The sequence below is a fragment of the Schistocerca cancellata genome, chromosome 8 (assembly GCF_023864275.1).
Source record: "Schistocerca cancellata isolate TAMUIC-IGC-003103 chromosome 8, iqSchCanc2.1, whole genome shotgun sequence".
Lineage (NCBI taxonomy): Eukaryota > Metazoa > Arthropoda > Insecta > Orthoptera > Acrididae > Schistocerca > Schistocerca cancellata.
The window spans coordinates 313,231,179-313,253,629 of record NC_064633.1 but is presented as its reverse complement, the minus strand read 5'-3'; the positions used below and the strand labels follow the sequence as shown (position 1 = coordinate 313,253,629).

The 22,451-nt window shown below is 44.4% G+C and overlaps 1 pseudogene; it reads right to left on the bottom strand.

The window, feature by feature from the left end:
* LOC126095540 (uncharacterized) overlaps nt 1-21,049 on the bottom strand; it is a 53,048-nt pseudogene extending 31,999 nt beyond the window's left edge.
* Nucleotides 21,050-22,451: the final 1,402 nt, after the last annotated feature.

Sequence of the window (22,451 nt, the reverse complement as noted above, 5' to 3'; positions counted from 1 at the left end):
AACTTTCCACACTTCTCACACATGAACTAATTAGCAAAATGTTTCTTTATGATTCATTACTGCAATGAAAGACAGAACCACACTAATTAATTACAAATGTATCGAAGCACGTTAACTTTAGGTCTTATCTTTTCTCATACATACAATATTGTAATCCTTCTGCTTAATATTTCTCTTTAAACATCAAATTAAAAAGTTGTTCCAAACAATGCTGCCTCCATAGCAGAACAGGTAAGTTTCCTCCATTTCTAGCCAAGTGTATTGCCACACATTTACTACTAGCTTACTCTGATCGTACTCTGACAAAGTAAAGCCACCCTTTCTGACCAACATCGCTGTTCTCGAATATAGACGAACATAGTTCCAAAGTCTAGAATTATAAAGGCAATGTTAAAGCGACTAATGTCTGAAGTAGAGCTGGAGAGAAATGACACCAGATGACACCATGAATCCTGCAGGGCTATCCATAAATCAGTAAGAGTACGACGGGGTGGAGATATCTCCTGAGCAGCACGTTGCAAAGGCGTCTCAGATAAGCCCAATAATGTCCATGTCTAAGGAGTTTGGCAGCCAGCGGAAGTGTTTAAGCTCAGAAGAGTATTCCTGGAGCCACTCTGTAGCAATTCTGGAAGTGTGGGGTGTCGCATTGTCCTGCTGGACTTGCCCAAGTCCTTCGGAATGCCCAATGGAGATAAATGGATGCAGGTGATCAGACAAGATACTTACCTACGTATCACCTGTCACAGTCGTATTTAGACGTATCAGGGGTCACATATCACTCCAACTGCACACGCCCCACACCATTACAGAGCCTCCACCAGCTTCAACAGTCCCCTGCTGACATCCAGGGTCCATGGATTCATGAGACAGTCTCCATACCCGTACAAGTTCATCCGCTCGATACAATATACAATTTGAGACGAGACTCGTCCGACGACGCAACATGTTTCCAGTCATCAACAGTCCAATATCAGTGCTCACGGTCCCAAGCGAGGCGTAAAGCTTTGTGTCGTGCAGTCATCAAGGGTACACGAGTGGGCCTTCGGCTCCGAAAGGTCATACCGATATATTTCGTAGAATGGTTCGCACTCTGACACTTTTTGATGGCCCACCACTGAAATCTGCAGCAATTCGAGTAAGTGTTGCACTTCTATCACGTTGAACGATTCTCTTCCGTCGTCGTTGGTCCCGTTCTTGAAGGATCTTTTTCCGGCCACAACGTTGGAGATTTGATGCTTTACTAGATTTCCAATATTCACGGTACACTCGTGAAATGGTCATAAGGAAAATCCCCAATTCATTACTACCTCGGAGATTCTGGATCCCACCGGTCGTGCGCCAACTACACACGTTCACTTAAATCTTGATAACCTGCCACTGTAGCAGCAGTAACCGATCTAACAACTGCGCCAGACACTTATTGGCTTACATAGGCGTTGCCGACCGCAGCACCGTATTCTGCCTGTTGACATATCTCTGTATTCGTATACACATGCCTAACACAGTTTCTTTGGCGCTTCAGTATGTATGTATGTTCCTTAACTGCTCCCATGCCAATGGACCGATTTCAATGAAATTTGGTACGCATCTCACTTACAGTCTGGAAAGAATCGCTGTGGGGGTAAAAACCAACTGCCTGCCAAAGAGAGGGTTTGGAGGTGAAAAAGAAACGTGGCCTACGACGCATGAATATCGTCACTTTCGTCATTCAGTTTTTAAGAATGAGAGAACTTAGTTACTTGCGACAAACTTTACACATGATACAAAACCTTTACGGAACTTTTTGCGGCTACCAAACCAAATATGTTGCTAACTACATTTTCGTTGTTCATGTAGTAAAAATGCCGCATGAAGTAGGACGATTTAATTTATTATTTCCTTACTACTATCTGCATTCGCGACACATTTTGCAGACAGTATTCACATGTACCACTGAATGTACCAGCAAAATTCTTCCGTTGTACGACTAGTATTTCAGGAGATATAACAACACTGGATACGTGGAAAACGGCTGCATCATGCGTGAAGTTCAAATTTTATTACTACTTTGGTGCTAACACTATTCATAACACACATTTAAAAAACACTGTCCACACATGCCGCTGAATGTTCCTACAAGAATATTTGATTGTAAGACACACAGTTCAGGAGGTATGACGTGAAATAATGAGATGCGTGAAAATGTGCCTTATCATGCATGCTGCTTTACTTTATTACTTCTTTAATACTAACTCTATTCACAAAACATTTCGCAGACAATACCTACATTTACCACTGGATGTATCTGCAAAATTATATCATTGTACGATTCTTAATGTAGAATATTCGACTTTATAAACGTTGATTTGTGTGAAATTGAAACCGCAAGACCAAATTCGCTAGAGATACAGGTACAATATATGTACAAATACGTGTCAAATATGTGAAATATATTTGATATGTGCGTACGCTCATTAAGCTCTTGGGTAAAAGGCTTATCCAAAACCCTAGAACGATTTCAACCGAATTTGGTGGAAGTATTATGTACAATCTGAAAAGAAATATCATTCTCCTATCGCGGTGAGGGAAATAACCTGGAGAGAGAAGGAGAGAGGATCAGGTAGATAGAGAGGGGCAGATAAACATAAAGAGTGGAGGAAGGAGGCGATAGAGAGAGGGGGAGGAGCTGATGAACAAAGAAAGAAGGATTAGGAAATGGACAGAGAAAGGGAAGAGGAGGAGATGGACAGAAGAATGAAAGAGGAGGAGATGGATGGGGAGAGTAGGACAGAGAGAGAGTGAGGAGGAGGTGGAGAGAGTGAGGTAGAGGAGGAGATGGAAAAAAGGTGGTGAAGAGGAGATGTATCTAGGGGGAAGAGCATATGGACAGAGGGGAGAAACAGATCGACAGAGTGAGGTGGAACAGATACACCGAGAGAGGGTAGGAAGAAACGGGTAGAGGAGGAGCAGGGGCAGGTGGAAAGAGAGGGGGGAGGGGGTGGAGGAGGTGGACGGAGAAAGAGGGTGGAGGAGATGAAGAGAGAGATGGTGAAGGTGTGGATGGACGGAGAGAATTGGAACGAGGAGCTGGACTAATGAAAGACTGGAATATATACTTACCTGGACAACACCGGTTGATCAGTCGGTTTTAGCATAAATATGTATTTATACTCGTTATTCATTAAACTATTCATTCCATTCAGAAGATCCTGTAGTTCTTTTCCACTTCCACTGAGGATAGCAATGTCGTCAACGATTCTTATCGATGATATCATTTCATCCTGAAATTTAATCTTGAACCTTTTATTTCGGTTGTTGCTCCTTCGATGTATAGACTGAACAGTAGGGGCTAAAGCATACATCGCTGTCTTACAGCCCTTTTAATCCGAGCACTTGGCTCTTGGTCCTCCAGTATCATTGTTCCCTCTCCGTTCTTGTACAGTATAAATTGTATATTATCCGTCTTTCCCTAAGGCTCACACAAAATTTCCATCTTGCTCCATTTTAAGCTTTAGAATGTTTTTCTCAGGTTGACAAATCCAGCCAACACCTTAGAGATTCGGAGTTGATAGTAGGTCACATTTATACAATTCACTGCACATGAACTTACCTATCATGCGAGCAATGCCGTGAACGTAGGCAACAGAACAGGTCATGTATAATGAAATCTATAAAAATGACGTTTGAATTGGGTATCTGTACTGTGTGCATATAATGCCTACAGAGATCTTAAGAACACATAGAAAGAATAGAAGTAAAGATAAAGTTGTGGTTCTAGACGCGTCAATCATTGTATCATCCTCTACCAATGGTGTCACTGGACGCGGTATGGACGGACATGTAATCAGAACAGCACTCTCTCGGTTGTTGACGAGTCTCTTGACTCTGAAAACTCCTCAATCGGCCTCATGAGGTTGAGTGCAGCCCGTACCACTCCTTCCACCAAGGAAAAATCCCTGGAAGTACCGGGAATCGAACAAAGATCCTCCGCTTTTCAGAGCCGCGCAGACCACTCAGCTATGGTGGCGACCATGAAAAGAGCAGAAAAAAATGAAAACCGCTGATGATTCCTAGCACAGGGTGGGCAAAATAGAACTGGACCAAAAAATATTTATAAGACTGACGCGGAACTGATCTTTGTTAATGAACAGGAGAACTACTCATCACAGCAAATGCTATAGATTGTGATTTCGAAGCTCTAACCGATTGCTGTCACACGGGACTGCATGTGCATCTCCCACATGCTCTTTTGCAAGTAATTCGCTGTGTCATTACGTTCGAGTGAGTGATAGGAGAAGTTGAATGCAACACAAAATGGCGCTGATGGTAACCTCCGTTCACAACCGTGTGTTATTCGAAGCACAATTCGTTGAAAACGAGCGAGGAACTGTTTGCGTAATAGTTTGAGACTGTAAATGTTTTTGCGAAACCCCCAGCCAAACCTACAATGCAAAACTTAGTGGCGAAATGGCACGAGAAGGGCTGAGTAGCGAATAAAAAGCGTAATGTTCATTTACAGCAATCTTCGTCGGTCTTATTTTACGTATTTTCCCTGCCGTGGTCACTTTATTCAACCAGTATAGATAGCCGATACATGGTATTTTAGTTATGTATATGTTAAACACAATTAAACAAAAAATTAATGAAGTAACTTAATTTTCTTAAACGGGCAGGACATTATGAGTAGCCTTTATAGATGATGGTAGTTTCAACAACAGCACGCATTCAGTTTCAGAATGAAAGATTCATTCTGAAATATGCGTAATGTCAGGAACATGACCAATATCTTGAAAGTTATTTTTCACACGCTTGGGGCACCCTAAGTTGCTGACTTATAAGAAGATATGATTGGCTTTTCAGAGCATTCACACAAGGTTGGCGCCGGTGGCGAGACCTACATGGCGACATGAGGTAAGTTTCCAACCAATTTCTCATACGCAAACAACAGTTGACCGGTGTTGCCTGGTAAAAAGTTGTTGTGATGCCTCGTGTAAGGAGGACGAATGCGTATCCTCATGTTTCCAACTTTGAAAAGGTCGAATTGTAGCCTATCGCGTTTGCGGTTTATCGTATCGCGACATTGCTGCTCGCGTTGGTCGAGATACAATGACTGTTAGCAGAATATGGAATCGGTGGGTTCAGGAGCGTAATACGGAACGCCGTGCTGGATCCCAACGCCCTCGTATCACCAGTCGAGATGACAGGCATCTAATCCTCACGGCTGTAACGGATCGTGCAACTACGTCTCAATCCCTGAGTCTATAGATGGGGACGTTTGCAAGACAACAACCATCTGCACGAACAGTTCAACGACATTTGCAGCAGCACGGACTATCAGCTCAGAGACCATGGCTGCGGTTACCCTTGACGCTGCATCACAGACAGGAGCGCCTGCGATGGTGTACTCAATGACGAACCTGGGTGCACGAATGGCAAAACGTCTTTTTTTCGGATGAATCCAGGTACTGTTTAAAGCATCATGATGGTCGTATCCATGTTTGGAGACATCGCGGTGAACGCACATTGGGAGCGTGTATTCGTCATCGCCATACTGGCGTATCACCCTGCGTGATGGTATGGGGTGCCATTGGTTACACGTCTCTGTCACCTCTTGTTCGCAGTGACGGCACTTTGAACAGTGGGCGTTAAATTTCAGATGTGTTACGACCCGTCGCTCTACCCTTCATTCGATCCCTGCGAAACCCTACATTTCAGCAGGATAATGCACGACCGCATGTTGCAGGTCCTGAACGGGCCTTTCTGGATACAGAAAATGTTCGACTGCTGCCCTGGCCAGCACATTCTCCGAATCTCTCACCAATTGAAAACATCTGGTCAATAGTGTCCGAGCAACTGGCTCGTCACAATACGCCAGTCACTACTCTGGACGAACTGTGGTATCGCGTTGAAGCTGCATGGGCAGCTGTACCTGTACACGCCATCCAAGCTCTGCTTGACTCAATGCCCAGGCGTATCAAGGCCGTTATTACGGCCAGAGGTGGTTGTTCTGGGTACTGATTTCCCAGGATCTATGCCCCCGAATTGCGTGAAAATGTAATCACATGTCAGTTCTAGTATAATATATTTTTCCAATGGATACCCGTTTATCATCTGCATTTCTTCTTGGTGTAGCAATTTTAATGGCCAGTAGTGTAGCTTTGCGCGGAGGAAAGAATGTTCTGCACGAGAATAACCACGGGATAATACTTGGTAGTCAGTCAACAGAAATTTTTTTTGAACATCGTATATGTTTTTCGGAGACGTAATATATGGCTGGTGGAGCGATATATGACTTATGGATATCCTGACATCATCTGCTGAAGAGGTGCTGTAGACGACTCACCAGTGCGTGGCGACGATCGGAAATGGAAGATATGCTTGGACAAGGGATAAGCCGACTTAATCAGTTGCGCTTTGCATTATGTATGTCCTGCGGCCTTTAAGTAATGCATAAAATATTTTGTCGGGGCAGACGCCGCGTGTACCCGCTTCATCTTTATACATGACTCGCGGGAGGCGTTTTTCTCCAGTGTTCGCCAAAGTGCGTCGGATTATTCACCGAACGGGGATCGCCAGCGGAGGGAAGCGAGCGGCAGGTGTAATTTATGGGGACGGCTCGCCTGCGCCCACCACTGCCCGTTCAACCGTAAGCCCCCCTGCTTGCCCTGCGCCCGTGCTTCACGGCCCGCGAGATTCCCGTAAGAACAGCCCGGCGGTGCTAGGACCGGCGTGGCCTATTCAAATTGAAGGGCAGGTAATGCGTCACGGAGCCCGGGATTCAATCTGGCTGGCCCCTACCTGCCCGCGCGTCTTCCCCGGGTGCGAGCTTTAAATTCAATCGGCGCCTCCATCACGCCGCCGCGGAATAAACATCGCCCCGGGCTGCTCCAGATGCGCGTGCGTTGCCCGCTGCCGGCCGCCGGGCTGCGCCCTTGGCGGGGATTACTCGAGCGCGGAGAAAGGATTGGAGCGCAGCGAAAGGATCCGAGCGCAGTGGTGAAGCGCGTAGCGGCCTTGCGCCGCAACAACACTGTTGTTTTCTCCATTGCTAGCCGCGCGTCTTTGCCGCGGCAGCGTCACCGGGACAACGAGACCTCGCAGTCCGATTGCAGCGTCACGCACTCAAGCAGGCGCTGCTAGCGTCAGTCTTGCCTTTCAGCAAATTTTTGTTCTAACACTATTACGGAAGTTGATTTAAAGGCTGTACGGCGATCGAGGCGTCAATAAATTACCGACGGTTCGCAGCTGAATGGTGGCGGCCCAACAGGATACTACCAATGCATACTTTGCCTACTTTCATTCCATAATGTCATATGGTATAATATTTTGGGGTAACTCTTCAAGTCAAACAAAAGTTTTCAGAGTTCAAAAGCGTGTAATACCTATTATTTGTGGGGTAAATTCACGGACGTCCTGTAGAAACCTCCACAAAGAACTGGGTATACTAACTAATGACTCTCAGTATATTTACTCCTTAATGAAATTTGTCCTAAATAATATATCTCTTTTTCCAACAAACAGCTCATACATACAATACCAGGAACAAAAATGATCTGCACAAGAACTTAAAAGCACTTACTTTAGTTCAAAAAGGGGTCCATTACTCAGGAACACTCATCATCAATAATTTGCCAGTAAACATAGAAAATTTAGTTACAAATAAAGATCACTTTAAAAGGAGCCTGAAAGACTTAATAGTGGCCAACTCCTTCTTCTCTATTGACGAATTTTTTAATAGAACAAAGTATTGTATATACTCAAACTATTAGTATTGTTATTTCAGCTTAAAAAAATAAAAAAATGATGTATTGTATACACTCATACTATTAGTATTGTTATTTCAGCTTAAAAAATTGACGTGTTCAAAAAAATGTTCAAATGTGTGTGAAATCTTATGGGACATAACTGCTAAGGTCATCAGTCCCTAAGCTTACACACTACGTAACCTAAATTATCCTAAGGACAAACACACACACCCATGCCCGGGGGGGGACTCGAACCTCCGCCGGGATCAGCCGCACAGTCCATGACTCCAACGCCCGAGACCGCTCGGCTAATCCCGCGCGGCTTGACGCGTTCCACATCCACGAGGATCTCCTCAGCACGGATCTATGGAACGAAAAACTAATCTAATCTGATCCCTCGATCAGCTTCGACGCTCAGTCTTCGACGCCCTCCGCGAAGGGACGACCAATAAACCGCCGAGTCGAGACGGTTCAAAATGGTTGAAATGGCTTTGAGCACTATGGGACTTATCATCTGAGGTCGTCAGTCCCCTAGAACTTATAACTACTTAAACCTAACTAACCTAAGGACATCACGCACATCCATGCACACCGCAACGGCCGCACGGTTCCAGACTGAAGCACCTACAACCGCTCGGCCACAACGCCCTACAGCGTAAGTTAGATTAAGTAGTTTCTAAGCCTAGGAATAGATGACCTGAACAGTTTGGTTCCATACGAAGTTACCACAGATTTCCAGAAATTTTCCAAGAAGAGCAGGACATTATGAGTTGTGACACTTTTCATGTATTAGGTAAGTTGAACATAGTTGTCAATCCCATCGATGACTACAACGTCTTTGTTCAACAGTATGTATGTCTTATACTGCGTTTATATCCTACATTACAGTGTCGTTCAGTTATGCATGCATATCTGAAGAAACGTACACTGTTCTATTGATTGCAGCTCTTATAAATACTCCGAAATTTCGTGCTTTGCAGAGTGCCAGAAAAATAAGGAAATTTCTGCTATCAATAAGGTTCATATTGAATCTCTTTTCTCGGCGATAAAGAAAAACGTAATAAAAACCCATTTGGGATTCCGTATTTTCGTAAACTGTGTTTCTTAAATTGTACCTAACCCATGTTCCGTAATAAATTGCCTTAATTCTCATAAATTATACTTTTGCATTTTCTATTTCTATAATAAACAATTTCAACTTGTTTTTCTTTTTTTATTGTAACTTAAGTACTAATTTTGCCTCAACGGGGTCCGAATGTCGTATTACGGTAGATACAAAAAAATATTGTATGGGGTGGAAAAGTAGTAGTAGTATTACGCGAGGGGGTCACAATCAAAGAAAATTTACAAAAGCAAGGAAATGACTTAATTCAAAGAAGTTAGTAATAACTGCCTGATAATACCTCAGATTCGACGAGAACAGAACTACATATCCAGATTACTATTATGTAGAATATAATGGAGTTTACTGCCAAATTTATCTACTTGAAATTTAAATGAAGATTGCACCATTTCAGTATAAGCTTTACAGGCAAACATCTATTAGGCGCACTACGAATGTAGTGGTGTGGACATGTTGGGAATGTGGATCTCACGGGGAACGTGCAAGGGATAAGTCCCTGCAGACGCACTATCCTCTGTGCCCGCGGTGGTTCAGATGGATAGAGCGTCTGCCATGTAAGCAGGAGATCCCGGGTCCGAGTCCCGGTCGGGGCACACATTTTCAACATGTCCCCAATGAAGTACATCGACGCCTGTTTGCAGCTAGGGTGTCCATTTAATTATCATTTCATTTCTAGCAAAGCTGCATGGTCATCCACGGTAACTGTTCTTTCAGGAACAGATACTACCGTCATATATAGTTGAAATATGGCTTCCCGGCCATTGACCTTCTTGTGCGAACGCACACGCTATGCCCGAACTCGTACGGGACTTGGTAGATTAATCTGCCACGAGTAATGAGTGTGATGTGCAAACATCTATAAGGCGCACTACGAATGTAGTGGTGTGGAGATGTTGGGAATGTGGATCTCACGGGGAGCGTGCAAGGGTAAGTCCCTGCAGACGCACTATCCTCTGTGCCCGCGGTGGCTCAGATGGACGCCGGCACGGTAGCTCAGCGTGTTCGGTCAGAGAGCCGGTTGGCCTCTGTAATAAAAAACTGAGTGGAACGATCAACCACCGAACTTGAACAGGATGTCTTGCGACGTCCGCAACGACCAAACACAACGATCAAAAAAAAAAAAAAGAAAAGAAAAAAAGATGGATAGAGCGTCTGCCATGTAAGCAGGAGATCCCGGGTTCGAGTCCCGGTCGGGGCACACATTTCCAACATGTCCCCAATGAAGTACATCGACGCCATTTCATTTCTAGCAAAGCTGCATGGTCATCCACGGTAGCTGTTCTTTCAGGAACAGATACTACCGTCATATATACTTTACAGAATTCCTAAAGTTGATTTTTCGCAAGTCACTTTTTTTGACGGTGTGCAGTATATTTCGAGAGGCTATGATGCCCCGATGGGATGCAATATACCTCGAACTGATGACCAGTGTAGTGCAGGTGCCACCCGCCTTTGTAGATGACATCGTTTATTCGGTTCCCGAGCCGTCTGCCAGCAGAGGAGTTGATCATTACGGACCTCTTACGTTGCTCAACAGCGAGTTCAAGTTGATAAAGAGGATTTCGGCTCCCCGCATACGCAGTGTACTGCTCCAAGTCGTCTCTAGTGACCAGATGTGTTCAAAAGGCTCTGAGCACTATGGGACTTAACTGCTGTGGTCATGAGTCCCCTAGAACTTAGAACTACTTAAACCTAACTAATCTAAGGACATCACACACATCAATGTCCGAGGCAGGATTAGAACCTGCGACCGTAGCAGTCGCGCGGTTCCGAACTGAAGCGCCTAGAACCGCTTGGCCACCGCGGCCGGCTAGGACAGGTGTGTCTTTGTAGTAATAGCAGCATCCAGACGGTGCACAGTGATTACCGCTGTGTCATCGCAATGGCGGAGTCGTGTCATGTCGTGGGGCCTTGATATCGGTGGACTTCGACGACGCTTTCTGTAGGATACGCCATGAATACCTTGAGAAGGTGCTGTGTAGCGGCGGCTGGCCTTCTCCCAGTTCTTCATTAGCAGAGTCACGCGCCTTCCGCACGGCGGGGCTTCACAGGTTACGATCAAGGGACATACAGCGGCCACAATCACTATCGCCCGCTCTGTGGGCGAAGTTGCTCCCTGCCGGTGGTTGTGTATGCCACTGTAATGGAGCTGACGTTACACGGACGATGTTGTCGGCTGCAGAGTCCTGCGTGGTCCGTCTCCTCCTCTCCTGTCTATTCAACGAACATTGCCCCTGGTATCTCTCCTCGACTTTAACGTTCTTCTCTGAACAGCGTGGCAGAAACATCCGTTCCCATCAGAGCAAAATCCTTTCTGTTCCACCCCACTGCTCAGCCACTTTCTCAGCAGCAGGAACCCGACTCTCTAATAACCTCCATCATATTAGAAAACTGAACAACATGTCCAGTTCCAAAACACAGTTAATGATGTATCTACTGAAGCAACAGTAATGACTACCATTGTCCCAGTACGTAGTCGTTAGCCATCTACGCTCTTCTTTCCAATGCGATCTTCCTCATTTCCCAGTGTTCTTAGCTAGCGCAGTCTCCTTAAATGTCTCATCCCCAGAAATGCAGAACTCGCTATAACAGAAAATATATATTTTGTACACTTATAAATTCTTTTTATATCTGTCACTATTATTATTATTATTATTATTATTATTATCAGGTTTAGTGCCGGCAACAGCAACAGAATTAACTTTATTAGTTCTGAGTCAGTACGCAAGACCTTCCAAGAGAACGAAGGGATTGAAATCGAAGGAAAGAGACTGGCATACTTAGCCTATGGAGACGACACCTGTTTACTCTCTAGGTCGAAAGAGGAGTTCAAGCAAATGACCAAAGCACTAAAGGAGGCTGCCAGCAAATTTGGGCTAAACATAAACGAAGCCAAGACAGAGTACCTCGTTATGACGCGTGGTTATTGTCAGACTGCTGATCATCTTCAATCTCTGCAGGTTGGGGACCAGTTCTACAAGAGAGTGCAAGAATTCAAATACCTAGGTGCACTTTTCACTGAGAACTCGTCATGTGAAGCAGAGATCAATGCCAGAATACAAGCAGGAAACCGATCTTACCACAGCCTAGCACAATCGCTTCGGTCCAGATATCTCTCCAGACAGTTCAAGATTCGACTGTACAAAACCCTGATCCAGCCTGTTGTTCTATATGGCTGTGAGACATGGAGTATCCGGAAACAGGACTTCCATAAGTTCCTTGTTTTTGAGAGAAAAGTACTTCGGAAGATCTTCGGTCCGGTTGTGGATGCAGATACAGGGGAATGGAGGATCAGATACAACCAAGAGCTTGAGGAACTATACCAGCAGCCCAACGAATGCAGTGGGCCGGCCATGTGGCCCAGATGGAGGATCACAGATGACCTCAGAAGCTCCTGGATTTCACACCTACGGGAAAGAGACCGCCAGGGAGACCCAAGAAGAGTTGGAGGGATGGACTCCATGAAGATTTAAACTAAGTGTCAATAGATATGGATGGCGGATAGCACCAATGGACAGAATACAGTGGAGGAGGAAACTTGTAGATGCGTGCGGTCCACTGGGCCTGATCACGTAGTAGTAGTACTAGTAGTAATGGTAGTACTATTTATGTACATTTTCTTTAGATACATAGATCATCTTATCATTATTTATCATATAAAAATTAGTGTTACTTCTTAGGTAATGTGTAGAAAAAGGAACTGCCTGTGTGAAACCCAGATCCGATGCAAGAGAGAGTCTGAAGGCACTTATCTGATCAGGTTAAACAAATAAATAAATAAAATACAGTTAAAAGTCAGCCAGCTTGCATCTTTCAAGGAACCCCTTGAGCCCGAGGTCGCAAATTAATTTTTAATAAGGTTCATTTAAAGTGTTGTGTTAACAATTATGATAGGAAAAATATTAGCTGCTAATTACTCACTATGAGTGGTAGGAGGGGAGGGCAACGGGAAACGACTGTGCGGGAGGTTCACAGATCAACCTATTATGGAATGTGTATATTACTCCTAATGAACATCGTCGACATTCAAGAAATGTTTAAAGCAAATCATTAATTTGCACCATGAACACAGAATGAAAATGGCGCTCCACAGTGATCACAAAGTTTCACACCATCAGGATCGAAGACGAACCCGTTTTGAGTTACAAACCGTGCAGGACATTCAGGTAAGTATCTACTCTTAAGGAATGCATATAAAATCATATTGGTGTAACGGGGTGAAGAGAATTGGTAGAATGTGATGGCATGTAACCAAGTGTGAAACAGTCCGTCATGTAGCTTATCGTCAAACTGCCTGTCCTTTAAGCAGACAGCGCGATAGTATGTTTTACAGGCACGAAAAAAAAAAAACATCCAGAGGCTTAATTTGTCTAGTGTGCAATGTCGCACACTTTTCGGGAGGAGTAGTTTTCTCTAAGGTAGTGTGATTTTAACACGCAGACCAGGAATCAAGCTAAAAGCAAGCATTTTGACTAGCTATTGGACAGCTGTTGACTCATACCAGAGCTGTAATTCTCGTACCCCTATTTTCCCACTCTTTCTCGCTGTGACGTAACTATCAGATCACGCACACAAGAAAGAGTCGTAGGAGGCAGAGCACCTCCAACTTCTCACAGCACAATAAATAACTTTCCATGCGATTTACCTGCCAGATTAACACTCGGCATAATTTATGCAATTGTGGCATTGATGTTAGTTCATCTTGATAAAATTTTCTTCCTTCCTCTGATTTCCAGCGTTGCTTTTATATTCACTCCCTATTCATCCTGGTTGTTGGAGTTTGAAACAAATTCCTTACTGGATGGTGGGATAAGTTTGTTTATGTCATTTACAAATTTTCTGGCCGATTCTGCGGTTTACTGTGCATCGTCGAGTTGACGCTCTGTTTCACGTTTCGTTATCTTACGTCCTTCAATTTTGTTGCACTGTTTGAAGTTATGTAATCATCCACTACATCCCTTGAAATCACTGTAATCTATGTCACGAGCAATTTGATGTGCATAAAGTAGTAGCTCACTATCCGCACATACTGTAAATTGTACCGAGCATCCTTGAAACGCATAAACACGTTTTCGTAACAAGTGCGCCGTGTCCTCCCTTGGGTACTTTTTTTGTGGCACTACACGGTCATGTTGCTTATTTGAAACCTGTCCACAACTTATTTTTTTACTGTGAATGATCTTACATGTACGTAATTATGTTTAGTTCCTAATCTGTGGACAGCGATTATTTCACTGGAGACGGGATTTGTGGCTCTCTGTCCGACAAGAATGACGAACTACATGGCTGGGATGACCAGATGCAGACGTATAAAAAAGAGAACAAACAGCTTCAAAAAGGAGGATAAAGTTAAAAAAAGGACACTCGGAAAGATACGTCCAAATTTAGTACATGAATTAATTAACAGGCATAACACACATTCATTAGCTTTTACTGGTACTTCTCTGAACATCAAATGTTCTCTAGAAGTGTAGGCTTGCTTAGCAGGTAGTTGTAAAAAGATACACAGTAAGGACTATCAGTTCCTTGCTGTGCCGCATTAAGTAAAATGCGAGCTCACATCCCACAACGATTAAATTCTCATTTTTCACAGATGTCTTTCTTCTACTGTATATATTCGTGCCTTCCTTGCGACTTATACCCCACAAGTTTGTGTTAGCATGATCACACACACACACACACACGCACACACACACACACACACACACACACACACTGGTGATCTCTGGGCCATTTTCTGTATCACAACTTCCCATTTGCTATCCTGAAAAACTGAGTCAGCATCCCTCCATAATGAGTGAGATGTTGAGCTCAGAAAAAGGAAGAGGTGTTACCATTGTGCCATGCATAGCTTGGGGGTAAGTACTTCTAGAAAGGAAAAAAAAGGTGTTGTATTTGTTTGGAGGAATTTTTGCTCTAACGTCTCTGCAATACTTGAAAAGATGCTCGTTTACGTAGTTTTCTAAGTGCTGTGGATCATTTATCACTTTATCCCCCTCCCTTAGCAGTATGTTTGTTTGCCTCTCCCCATTTCCTTTTTTATAACATCCCAGACTGCTTTGCCTTTATTCTCTGCATTATATATCATTTTGTCATTAAATGACTTTTTTGCAGCAATCAGCACCTTCCTATAGATCTTTTTGTATCTATGATAGAAATATAATAATTCTGGATCACTGCGTACCTTTTTCCTGGAACTGAGGTGTTCAAGTGTTTGGGATGACTTCTTAATACCTGCTGTTACCCATCTGTTTTTTTTGGGATGTTGATACAGACATGCATACTTTTGGAAATACCTTTTCAAAGTTCAGTTTAAATAATGTGGAGAATTTAGAGAATTTCATACGCACCTTGGTTTCCTTATACACTTCATCCCAGCTATGTTTTTCTAGTTCCTTTGAAAATCTTTTAGTTTGATTTCTGATAGTTGTTGTTTGTAGGCTTGTAGTTTAGGGAATGATTCGATGCCTGACTTTACTGTTGTTATTTGACAGAGATGGTCTGATAGTCCGAGATCTTTTACAGCTAAATCACATTTTTCCCTGTCCATAGTTATGCCCACATGGTCAATTATTGATGAAGTCATCGTGGTAATCGTTGTTGCACTATTGACCAATAGGGACATGCCTAAACTTTGAAAGATGTTTACGACAATGCTGCTGGATTCATTTATGATGTTAGTGTTGATGTTAATGTCCCTACACAAAATTATGTTGACATTTGTACTTGAGAGTTTATCTAGAACTTCCGTTAACTTATTGAAAAAAGTGTCGACACTGGGAGATCAACACACACACAAAATGATTAATTTCTTGATGATATCAAGCCCTGTTAATTCAATAGCTGATATTTCAAAGTGTTTGCCTTCACTTACGGTACTCAGGTCATGTCTTGATTTGAACTGTGTTCCTTTTGTGATATAAATACATGATCCTCCACCCATTGAAGTAGTTCTGCAGTAAGAGGTTGCCTTTTCATATAGTAATAATACTACATGTTGGATTTCTGTGTCTCTACACCAGTGCTCAGTAATGCTAACTACTGTGCAGTTCAAAGATTGGAGCTCAGTTTCTAATAGTTGTATTTTTATTTTTTATTGATTGCATGTTTTGAAGGAGGATTGTTAAGTCTGTGAAATGCCACATGTTACTCTTTCCAATGGTTTGTTTTTCTTTGTGACGTGTGGTATATGTGATATTTGATTTATTAAAGTCTGTCTTGTGAATGATCGTTTCAGTATTTTTTAAAGTACTGGAGATACTCTTTAGGAAGGGGAACCTGTTGTCTGGATTTATCCTAAAAAAGACCTACTTTTCCTACCTATGACAACAGGAAACTGACCATGTGTGGCCCGAGATCCACCCCCTGTACGTTCATGAATCAGCTGTACCAATTTTTCCTTCCCACTCCTGTTTAGGTGTAAGCCATGCCTAGTGAAACCCCATCTGTTGATAGTCCCGACGGGCACCAGACAAACATGAGCAAAGTTGGCTGTCCTCAGAGCCAACCCTAACCCCACATTGATTCGCCTCACAGCTCCATCAAGGTGTGGACAAAGTGTACGTTGGTGCCATGAGTCAGGAAAGCTATATTGTCCAGGACACCACCTACGTCATATGCCCCATCCCTGTCCAAACCGTTTCCCACCCCACCCACTATCACTACATGGTCGTCTTTTGTAAAGTCCTAACTTAAAGACCCTAGGTCCTCTATCACATGACTTAGCCCTGCATTTGGCTTGAAGGTACTAGTGGCCTGGTACGCTGGCCCTAAACTTCCCTGTCTCTGAGGGCCTGCACCTTGCCCCTGGCTACTACTTAGCGGCAGCAGAACTTTCTCGTTCCTAACACTTTGTACATTCCTAGGCTTCTTGGCCTCGGTTGAAGTGTGCTGCACATTTCTGCTCCTCGTTCTACCTGAGGCTCTTCTCCACTTAACTCTGGCAGTGGTACATACCTGTTTTTGGTGTTCATGATAAAACTGTCAGATCGCATTCTCTTTCTTCCTATCCTCCTACTAGCTGCCAGTTCCCACCATCCTCCTCCCCCATATCTCCCTTGATCCTTATGGGTTTCTCCCTTGCTTCCTCCAACTGTACCTGAAGGGCACAGATTTTCCTTTCCTGTTCCCCAATCAAAATGTTCCTACTGCATATTCTGCTGTTCCAGGAGAGAACCTCTTCTGTTCTCCCAACATTCTCCCCACTGCATCCCCCCGAGTGAAAATATTTCCTACAAGATTGGAAACAAATCCCTCTACTCACTACCCTATAAGAGCTCCCACATTTCTCACTCATGGTGAGTTTCAAAAAAATAATTAAGTTTAAAGAATGTATTAAATTTGTCAAGGGTGTGAGATTGGCTGTGTGTAAACAAAAAATGACACAAGGGTCTTATGTGTGGTGGTTGTTTTTTTTATCTGATTTAGAGATACAATGACAGAAGAATGAATTTGTAATTAATTTGTTTTTAGAGAATTTACGTTATCAGGCGTGTTTGGTCAGGTTTTTAAACGTCTATAAGTCGGAAAATTTAGGCCTAAGTCGCTTCTATCTAACTAGTTAACAGTACGAAATGTGTTAGTTAAATACTATTTAGAAAAGTTTAACTACACTTTTATTGCGACAATAGGCACTTATAAAACTAGTAGCAGTCTTTTTTAAACTAACTTTGCGCTATTAAGAAAACTTGTGTAGCATTTTTGTGTTTATGTCACGCAAAATTTCGGGTTATGTCGCGATTATCGGGACTTCAGCTAAAGAACAAGTTTGTTCAAGAACAAGGGCTGCTGGGACGCTAATATTCAGTTGTGTGACAAGAACGGACACTACAGCAAGTATATAAAACAGTAAAAATTGAAATTTTACACTATTTCCTCTGAAATAAGTTCTTTTAGCGGACGAAGAAAATGTCTGTGATCTCACTCGGCGGCCATCTTATATGTCAAAATTTTAACATCGACTTCATCTTTCTGGGACTCAGTAGTGAAACAAGCAACTGAAATTCGGTTGGCGACGAATTTAATTAATAGCGATAGCGACTTCAGCTTGGACAAATCATGGAATCCGGCAATTTCTGTGATTAAATCACAAAGACGTCGCAGCTCCCCGTGACACATCGATATCACCGTGTGGATCGACTGCCCAGCAGTAGATTTAATTTCCATGTATATGTTACACCTCTGGTTCCTTGTGTATCTTTGGCCGCATATGCAGCAGTTCGGTCCTCGGATTTAAAAGGGCAGAGCAAGTGCTGGAGCTTTAGTCACCTCGGATCATTCTTAAGATGGCTTGACGGTATTCAGCCGAAATATTAGAAGAAGAAGCTGAATTGCTGAATTTATGCGGCTGCACGCCCAAATTTTATACAACAGACTCGGCATCCGTTTCAGTATTTCTTTCACTTGTTAAACACGTTCCGTCATCATTGTACACCTCATGAACATTTTCCGCACAGTCTAATGTGTACGACACCAAACATTCCACTTGCACAAACGGTAATATTATATCTGCCACTTCTTTCTCACTCTGAGGGGGTAGCTTCTTGTTCCATCTGGGTGGTCAGTTGCTCTTAACAGCTGCACGTCAATTTGTTTGGTCACGTCTCCGCAGCCATCGTTCATCCCTGTCTGGAGAGCGCCATTTTGCCATGCACGGTACACTTTAACCATGACTGCAAGTTAACAGTTTACAAGTTTAGACATTTCGGAAATGATTTCACCTTTGGCCCGAAAACAGACAATCATGCCCCTTTGTAAAACGTAAACTCCGTTTACAGGCCCTGGTGGACCCAGCAGTACCGACCGGCCGCCGTGTCACCGGATGCGGATATGGAGGGGCACGTGGTCAGCACACCGCTCTTCCGGCCGTTTGTCAGTTTCCGAGACCGGAGCCGCTGCTTCTTAATCAAGTAGACCCTCAGTTAGCCTCACAAGGGCTGAGTGTACTCCGCTTGCCAACAGCGCTCGGCAGACGGCCACCCATCCAAGGGATAGCCCAGCCCGACAGCGCTTAACTTTGGTGATCTGACGGGAACCGGAGCTACCACTGCGGCAAGAACGTTGTCCATGTCCCTTTGGACGTCATACAGTACTGGCCATTAAAATTGCTACGCCACGAAGATGTGCTACAGACCCGAAATGTAACCGACAGGAAGAAGATGCTGTGATATGCAAATGATTAGCTTTTCAGAGCATTCACATAAGGTTGGCGCCGGTGGCGACACCTGTAACGGGCTGACATGAGGAAAGTTTCCAACCGATTTCTCATACACAAACAGCAGTTGACTGGCGTTGCCTGGTGAAACGTTGTTGTGATGCCTCGTGTAAAGAGGAGAAATGCGTACCATCACGTTTCCGACTTTGATAAATGTCGGATTGTAGCCTATCGCGATTGCGGTTATCGTATCGCGACATTCCTACTCGCGTTGGTTGAGATTCAATTACTGTTGGCAGAATATGGAATCGGTGGGTTCAGGAGGGTAATACGGAACGCCGTGCTGGATCCCAACGGCCTCGTATCACTAGCAGTCGAGGGGCTCTGAGCACTATGGGACTCAACTGCTGAGGTCATTAGTCTCCTAGACCTTAGAACTAGTTAAACCTAACTTACCCAAGGACATCACAAACATCCATGCCCGAGGCAGAATTCGAACATGCGACCGTAGCGGTCTTGCGGTTCCAGACTGCAGCGCCTTTAACCGCACGGCCACTTCGGCCGGCCACTAGCAGTCGAGAAGACTGGCATCCTATCCCCATGGCTGTAACGGATCGTGCAACTACGTCTCGCTGCCTGAGTCAACATATGGGGACTTTCGCAAGACAACAACCATCTGCACGAACAGTTGGACGACGTTTGCTGCAGCATGGAGTATCAGCTCGGAGATCATGGCTGCGGTTACCCTTGATATTGCAACACAGACAGGAGCGCCTGCAATGGTGTACTCAACGACGAACCTGGGTGCACGAATGGCAAAACGTCATTTTTTCGGATGAATCCAGGTTCTGTTTACAGTATCATGATGGTCGCATCCGTGTTTCGCGACATCACGGTGAACGCAGATTGGAAGCGTGTATTCGTCATCGCCATACTGGCGTATCACCCGGCGTGATGGTATGGGGTGCCATTGGTTACACGTTTCGGTAACCTCTTGTTCGTATTGACGGCAGTTTGAACAGTGGACGTCACATTTCAGATGTGTTACGACCCGTGGCTCTACCCTTCATTAGATCCCTGTGAAACCCTACACTTGAGCAGGATAATGCACGAACGCATGTTGCAGGTCCTGAACGGGCCTTTCTGGATACAGAAACTGTTCGACTGCTTCCCTGGCTAGCACATTCTCCAGATGTCTCACCAATTGAAAACGTCTGGTCAATGGTGGCCGAGCAACTGGCTCGTCACAATACGCCAGTCACTACTCTTGATGAACTGTGGTATCGTGTTGAAGCTGCATGGGCAGCAGTACCCTTACACGCCATCCAAGCTCTGTTTGACTCAATGCCCAGGCGTATCAAGGCCTTTATTATGGCCAGAGGTGGTTGTTCTGGGTACTGATTTCTCAGGGTCTATGCACCCAAATTGCGTGAAAATGCAATCACATGTCAATTCTAGTATAATATATTTGTCCAATGAATACCCGTTTATCATTTGTAATTCTTCTTTGTGTAGCAGTTTTAATGGCCAGCAGTGTATTATTCGCTCCGTTTCAACATTACAACAATGACTCCACTTTCTTCCGCAATCCCCCCCCTACACACACGTCCGTTTTATTTACCCGCCAATGCTAGTGCTGCAATTTGGCGTCTGTGTGCGGGTATAGCCCGCTGACAACGAGCATAGGCGGTGGTCACAGCTGTGGGACTGGATTTATTCCGAACATTAGCGCTTGCAATGTAGGCTGCCGTTCCATCGAAATTGACTTAAGGAATCTGGACAAGGTGGATAACAAACAGTGAAGGGGGAAGGATGGGGAAGGAAATCGGCCGTACCCCTATATTCGTCGGGTGGAGAATCGAACTCAGGTCCGGCGAGTTTCGCGACACGGGTGCGGAGTGCACAAGTGGACGGGGTGTGGCCGTAATCGCGGCGAGGTGGCGTGCCCGCGCGGCGTCCTTGGCCCGGGCACCTGTGGCGGCGAACAGAGCGGCCACTGTGTTGCCGCACAGAGGCGCCTTTGTGCGCCGCCGGCCCGTGCGCGCGCATCGCGCCACATCAGCCCAGCCTGTTTGGCGACGGATCGCTGACGCCGCGCTATCGGCCGCGTGCGGACGACGCGCACGCTGAGGGAGCGGCCGGCGCAGACGTAACGTCGCCTGCATAGCGCCGCCGCTCAAGCAGCAGCTGGTCTGCCGTACAGTCGGTTCACCCGCACCAGTGTGCGGACATTTGCCACGATTTTACCTGCTCCTAAGGGTTGGGTCCCTTGTCTCCCCCTCCTCCTCCTCCTCCTCATCGCTTACTGAGCCTTTCCGCTGCTTTTCTTAACATAGGACCAGAATCTCTATGGATTTTTCGCCACATTTCTAGAGAGAGTTTCGTTGTGGAAACTATTAAGTGCATCTCGCATTGAAATCCGCACCAAATTTAGAGCCACAGTAAAACTTCGCCAATCTTGGAGATTTTGATCTCGTCTAAATTATACGTGCCTCTTTCGGTGCACCTGCAGCAGCTTTCTGTCGTGTTTTGTGTACCATGGGGGACCAGTTCCGTCTGATATTAATTTATTTGGTATGAATCTCTTGAGTGATGTTGACTCTATTTCTTAGAACTTAAGCCACATATGGTCTTCACTTACATAGTTTGGAAGGATTGGAGAGTGTCTCTTAGAAAGACGTCAGCCGAATTTTTAGGCGCTTCTATAAATATATACCGTATATTTCGCGTTTTGTTTCGGTGAATTTCTTTGTTACGGAACTGAGCCTCGCTACAACTGTGTGTTCACTAATCCCTGTACCCGTCGTGATTCTCAGGATTATTTGTGGCTAAGAGTTCAAGTGTGTTTTCGCAACCATTTACAATTTGAATGACCTCGTGAACTAATTGTTCAAAATAATTTTATAAAAAGCATTTAGAACAATTATGGAAGTGTTTTCTATCTACAGTATGGTCTGAAAATGTATTTTTGTCAACATACGGAAGGTAGATTGAAGTCACTGCCAACTATAATTGTATGAGTAGCGTACCTATTTGCGATGTGACTCCAGTTTTCTTTGAAATGTTCAGCAACTGTTTCATCTGAGACCCGGGGTCGGTAAAAAGTGCCAGTTATTAATTTATTCCGGTTGTCGAATATAACCTCTGTCCATACTAAGGCACAGGAACTATCTGCTTCAACGTCGCTTGTGAGCTGGAACACACATTACATTATTTTTCCTTAAGTTGTGCTTCTTGTTTCTGTTGTCGTGGAGATCATTACGATTACGGCTTTTCCCTCCAAAACCTAGGATGCTTTCTCTGTGACCCTGTAAATACCAGAGCTAAACAATGCAGAACAACAAGGTACGTATAACACTCCCTTCTGCTACTACTGTACCATAACCTCAATGCTAGAAGCAGATTGTGACATAAAATAATTTTGTAAAAGCAACTATGGCACAAAGCAACA